The following is a 6,000-nucleotide window of genomic DNA, read 5'->3' on the forward strand; positions in this document are numbered from 1 at the left end:
ACCAATGCTTTGGTATCCTCAACTTTTGAAAACCTCTTTGTCAGGCTCAGCAGCATGGTGCTTCTTAGCGTCTGAATGCTCCTGGTATTGGGTCCCTGTGCCTGAAGCAGCTGCTTGAGCACTGCCAGACTTGGAATGATGGATGAAGCAGAGGTCTCTGCTTTGCTCCTTTCCAAGGTTATCTCTTTGAACGGGGTCAAAGTCTCAACCAAGTTCGAGACAATGTCCCACTCTTCAGCACTTGAACATACATAATGTCCATGCTCACTTGAGTAAACAATGAGTGCACATTTTTGCTCCAACATCCTCTGGAGCATGTGGAGGGATGAATTCCATTGGGTTAGCGCTGCTTGCAGGATGGTATCTACAAGAAGACCAACTTCCTATTGAATTGCATGAAACCTTTGCTCGCCGTGGACTGAATGGTTAAAGTGCATGGCACACCGCTTCAACTTTGCCAGAATGTCCCCAACAATTCTTTGAGCTACAAAGCCATCATTAATGACCAGCTGCAGAGGTATTTATTGATGTGCCCTAAATACCTTTGTTGTAGCAAAATTGAATAGGCTGCAGACAAAGACTGATGATGTGGAGAAGAGATGATGGGTCACGCATGGCGCGTGTTACTGTACGACCCGAACATGCCAGCAACTGAAGTGCACGCCTCAGCTGCTCCACCTCACACTTGTATCGGAGCTCCCTCCACCAGATACTTTCGCAAATGGCAACACCAACTGCCAAACATACATTTACAGGAACAATAATTTATTATTTTGGTTCATTGTACATGTATAAAACATCGGGGCATATCGGTGGCATAGATGATGATACCAATGTTTTAAAAAAACAGCAGAATATCTGCCGATACATCGGTAAAACCGATATATCGGCCGGGCTCTTGCACGCCACTAAATATATAGTGGCCTGCAAAAGTATTCACCCCCTAACAATAATGCCACTTATTCAATGGTTGTAAAAGTATTCACCCCCTAACAATAATGCCACTTATTCAATGGTTGCAAAAGTATTCACCCCCTAACAATAATGCCACTTATTCAATGGTTGTAAAAGTATTCACCCCCTAACAATAATGCCACTTATTCAATGGTTGTAAAAGTATTCACCCCCTAACAATAATGCCACTTATTCAATGGTTGTAAAAGTATTCACCCCCTAACAATAATGCCACTTATTCAATGGTTGTAAAAGTATTCACCCCCTAACAATAATGCCACTTATCCAATGGTTGTAAAAGTATTCACCCCCTAACAATAATGCCACTTATTCAATGGTTGTAAAAGTATTCACCCCCTAACAATAATGCCACTTATTCAATGGTTGTAAAAGTATTCACCCCCTAACAATAATGCCACTTATTCAATGGTTGTAAAAGTATTCACCCCCTAACAATAATGCCACTTATTCAATGGTTGTAAAAGTATTCACGCCCTAAAAATAATGCCACTTATTCAATGGTTGTAAAAGTATTCACCCCCTAACAATAATGCCACTTATTCAATGGTTGTAAAAGTATTCACGCCCTAACAATAATGCCACTTATTCAATGGTTGTAAAAGTATTCACCCCCTAACAATAATGCCACTTATTCAATGGTTGTAAAAGTATTCACCCCCTAACAATAATGCCACTTATTCAATGGTTGTAAAAGTATTCACCCCCTAACAATAATGCCACTTATTCAATGGTTGTAAAAGTATTCACCCCCTAACAATAATGCCACTTATTCAATGGTTGTAAAAGTATTCAGCCCTTTACGTCAGTTCATGGTGGAAACACTCCATACGTGTATGGCCGGTTGTTATGTCTGGACTGTGGTTATCTCCAGATGGACCCTCCCCTCATATGCTGCCTTTCCCCCTTCACGCTGCCTTCCTCCTCTCACGCAGCTTCCCCCCCCCCCACTGCCTTTCCTCCTTGCACGCTGCCTCTCCCACCCATCGTGCTGCCTCCCCCCCCCTCGTGCTGCCTCCCCCATTCTCCCCCTCGTGCTGCTTTCCACATTCCCACATGCTGCCTTCCCTCCCCTAGCACTGCCTCTACTTCCCCTCGCGCTGCCCCCCTCGCACTGTCTCCCCCATTCTCCCCCTCGTGCTGCCTTCCACATTCCCTCATTCTGCCTTCCCTCCCCTGGCACTGCCTCTCGCTCCCCTCGGGCTACCTCCCCCACCCTTCACACTGCCTTCCCCATTCCCTCCCCTCACGCTGTCTTCCATATCCTCCCCCCCTCATGTTGTCTCCTCCTCCCCACCCTCACACTGCCCACCCTCACGCTGCCTTCCCCTCCCCTCGTGCTGCCTTCCCTTCCTTTCCATCATGCTATCCTCCTACCAAGTTCCCTCTCCCACCATACAACTCTCCTGATATCGAGGAGAAGTAAGGGTGTCAAGGAATGTGTGACTTGGAGAAATTAAAGCTTTTTTTTTTTTTGGCAATTTTTTTTATCGCCCCCCTCAACCCCCCCCCCAACCTCCTGGCTTTCCCTCAAGTCCCCCTATCAAACGCATGTCCAGAACACCCCCTTTCCCTCTCCACTACCTCCTCTTCCCCCCATCCTCCTCTCTCCCTCCTCTACCCCCCCCCCAACCACCTGGCTTTCCCTCAAGTCCCCCTATCAGACGTATGTCCAGAACACCCCCTTTTCTCTCTCCACTACCCCCTCTCTCCCCCCATCCTCCTCCCTCCCTCCTCTTCCCTCCTCCCTCTTTCTCCCCCTCCCCCCCCATTAACACCCCCACCAGCGAAGCGATGGGTTGTATTTACTGGTATAAAATAATTAAGAAGTTTAATTTGTTTGTGTTGGTGCTGCAGTATAGTTCGAGGTGTTTATTTATTTTTTAAACGGATAAACGTTTTGCAACCACAAGGTGATCAAGCAAGACCGACGAGTACGACCATCTTTCCGTGTAAGATTGAAAGGACTCCACCTTAGGGTGTTACACCAAGTCTTTACAGCAACAAGATGTGCAAAATTAATCCCCAGATATGGAACAATTAACTCAGAACTGACAGTTTCCTTAAGAGCTCCTGGTCCATTCCCCAAGGAGGTGGTGACCATTTCGATCGTTATCTTGGCACATGAGCTGCCATTAACGCTCTTTTTAGTCCTCTCGGACATTCTTTAGCTGTGAATTACAAGCAGCCAGACATCGATTTCAGCCTTTCGTGAAACGTGATGGAAATACAGAAGAACAAATTTCGGATTTGTGCCAGAAATTAATGACATATAATTTCTCCCTCAACTTATGTGTAATTTTTCTTCTCAAATCCAAAGGTCTCACCAATGATGATTGTGCCTGTCGCCTAAAAATACCAAAATGAACAGCTTTGGGTGATGCTCCAAGGTGTGATGGCACCCTTTTGTGTAGACCTTTAATGACTGCTATCCCGAAGTGCATTTGGGGTTGATGTCACTACATGTCTCGAAAAGGACATGGTGCGTGCATGAGGAGGGGGTGGTAACGGACCTGCCAGGTCCACACTCTAATGAACCCTCCGAGAGATGATCCATCACCATTGGCTATCGTTTGGTGTGAATGCGTGAACACAATTATTGTCTCGGAGGCCACGTTCAAGTTAAGAGAAAAATAGCATGGTGGAGATTCCACTAGATATGGGGCCTTGTGAACTATCAAGGGATTGGATTTCCCGGGGAGAATGCGTGATGTCACAGATGTGTTGTGCAAACCAGTTTTGAATCTGGAGGAAATATTATCCCCGGTTGGGTGCAGAAAGAGGTCAGGGAATGAATTTGGTTTTCCACCATGTTGCATTGACATGCAAGTGATGTCACTCCGAGTAGGATTGGCCGAAATGGCATAGATGTGACCACAGTGGCAAGATATGTATCAGGATCTCAACCATGAGACAGAAAACTTAACTTTAGGAATGAGGAGATCTCTTGGTTAATGGTACTAGCAGAGTATGCACCCTCTGGGTGGGTCGAATTTGCACATCACTTGCTGAAAAATGTAGTCTGTGTTTTGCAAGTATACTCTAGATGTTTGCTTGGTGTGTACCTAAAAAGGTTCTCGATGCTCTAATGGTCTAAAAGGGTACGTTTCAATATTAGTTAGAGTCGAAGGGGTTGAGAGGGTCTCATATCTCAAGCATGTAAAAACCGTTGAAAAGGACTAAGTGGTCTAAAGCTCTAAATGGTCAAGGGTCCAAGCTATCTGTCATGTCTGAAAGGTGAAAGGGGTCAAAATGGTGTTGAGGTCTAAAGGGAATCAAGGGACTTGAGGAGTGGAAATGGGTCTGTGGGGTCTGAAGGTTCTTGGAGTCTAAAAGGTACAAAAGGTCGAAAGAGTGAATGGGTCTAAAGTGTCGAAAGGGTTTAAAGATAGGCGGGGTTTTAGGGGTCTATGGGGGTCTTAAGGGTATTTTTTGTGTGTATGTTGCTGAGGATTTAGGTCAGGGCTTTGAGTGAGCCACTGAAGGACATTTATCTTTTTATTCCTTAGCCACTCCAGTGTAGCTTTGGCTGTGTGCTTCGGGTGGTTGTCATGTTGAAAGGTGAATTTCCGTCCCAATTTCAGCTTTATTGCAGAGGGTAGCAGGTTTTCCTCGAGTATTTTTCTGTATTTTGCTCCATACATTTTTCCTTTCTATCCTAACAAGTACCCAAGTCCCTGCTGATGAGAAACATCCCCGTACCATGTACCACCACCATGCTTCACATTAGGGATGGTGTTCTTTGGATGATGTCCTGTGTTAGGTTTGTGCCAAACGTAACATTTTGCATTTTGGCCAAAATGTTCCATCTTGGTTTCATCAGACCAAAACACTTTTTGCCACATGGCTTCAGAATCTCTGGAGTATTTTTTTGCATACCTCAAATAGGACTCCAGGTGGGCTTTTTTGAGTCACGGCTTCCTTCTTGCCACACCACCGTACAGGCCAGACTTGTGGAGTGCTTGGGATATTGTTGTTACATGTACACAGAGACCAGTCTTTGCCATAAAGGCCGGTAGCTCTTTCAAAGTTGCCATTGGCCTCTTGGTGGCCTCTCTGATCAGTCTCCTCCTTGCTTGGTCTTCCAGTGTGAAGGGACGGCCTGATATAGGCAGGGTATTGGTGGTACCATATGCCTTCCACTTTTAATGATTGTCTTGACTGTGCTCCAAAGGATATTCAAAGCCTTTGAAATATTTTGTGCCCATCCACTGATCTGTGCCTTTCCACAACTTTATCCTGGAGGTTTTTTGAAAGCTCCTTGGTGCTCATGGTTGAGTCTTTGCTGTGAAATGCACTTCCAAGCAGAGGAAACCTACAGTACCAGCTGATTTTATTCTGGAATAATCAGTATCACTACAATTTGACACAGGTGGAGGCCAATTAACTTGGTGTGTGATTTTGATGGTGATTGGTTACACATGGGCTAATTTACAATGGCTATTATAACGGGGGTGGACACTTAGTATGCCTGGTGTTGGCATAATGGTTAGGGTGGTTAGCTTGGGATCCCAGGATCCTTAGTTCAAATCCCACTCGGCTGTTCAATTAATACCAGGTGGGGCTGACTCTGCCTGTCATCCTTCCGAGGTTGGCAAAATGAGTGCCAGCATGCTGGTATACTGTGCCGGAGTGGCGACCCATCCAGGATTGTGTCCAATACCGAGGAAACTGCTTAGGCAGCACCAGCGCTCTGCACAGAGTATGGCCCGATGAATGGATGGATGGTGGACACATCCAACCAAGATATTCGAGTTTTGCCATTATTTATTAATTTTCTGAAATTTGTAGAAATTGTTTTTCACTTGGAAGTTGTGGGTTACGATGTTCAAATAAAGGTGGAGAAAGTCTGATTTAATGCAATTTAATTTCAGGCTATAAGGCAACCAAAGGTGAAAACTTTGAAAGGGGGTGTAGACTTTCTATAGGCACTGTACATGTTGCTTACCCATTCTCCAATCTAAGCCGAATGCTGTGACGTCACCATCACGACACAGAGCTGTGACAGCAGCTCCCGAAAGAGAGCAT

Source organism: Eptatretus burgeri, chromosome 15 (genome assembly GCF_056783735.1).
Source record: "Eptatretus burgeri isolate ZD-2024b chromosome 15, Ebu_testis_v1, whole genome shotgun sequence".
Classification (NCBI taxonomy): Eukaryota; Metazoa; Chordata; class Myxini; order Myxiniformes; family Myxinidae; genus Eptatretus; species Eptatretus burgeri.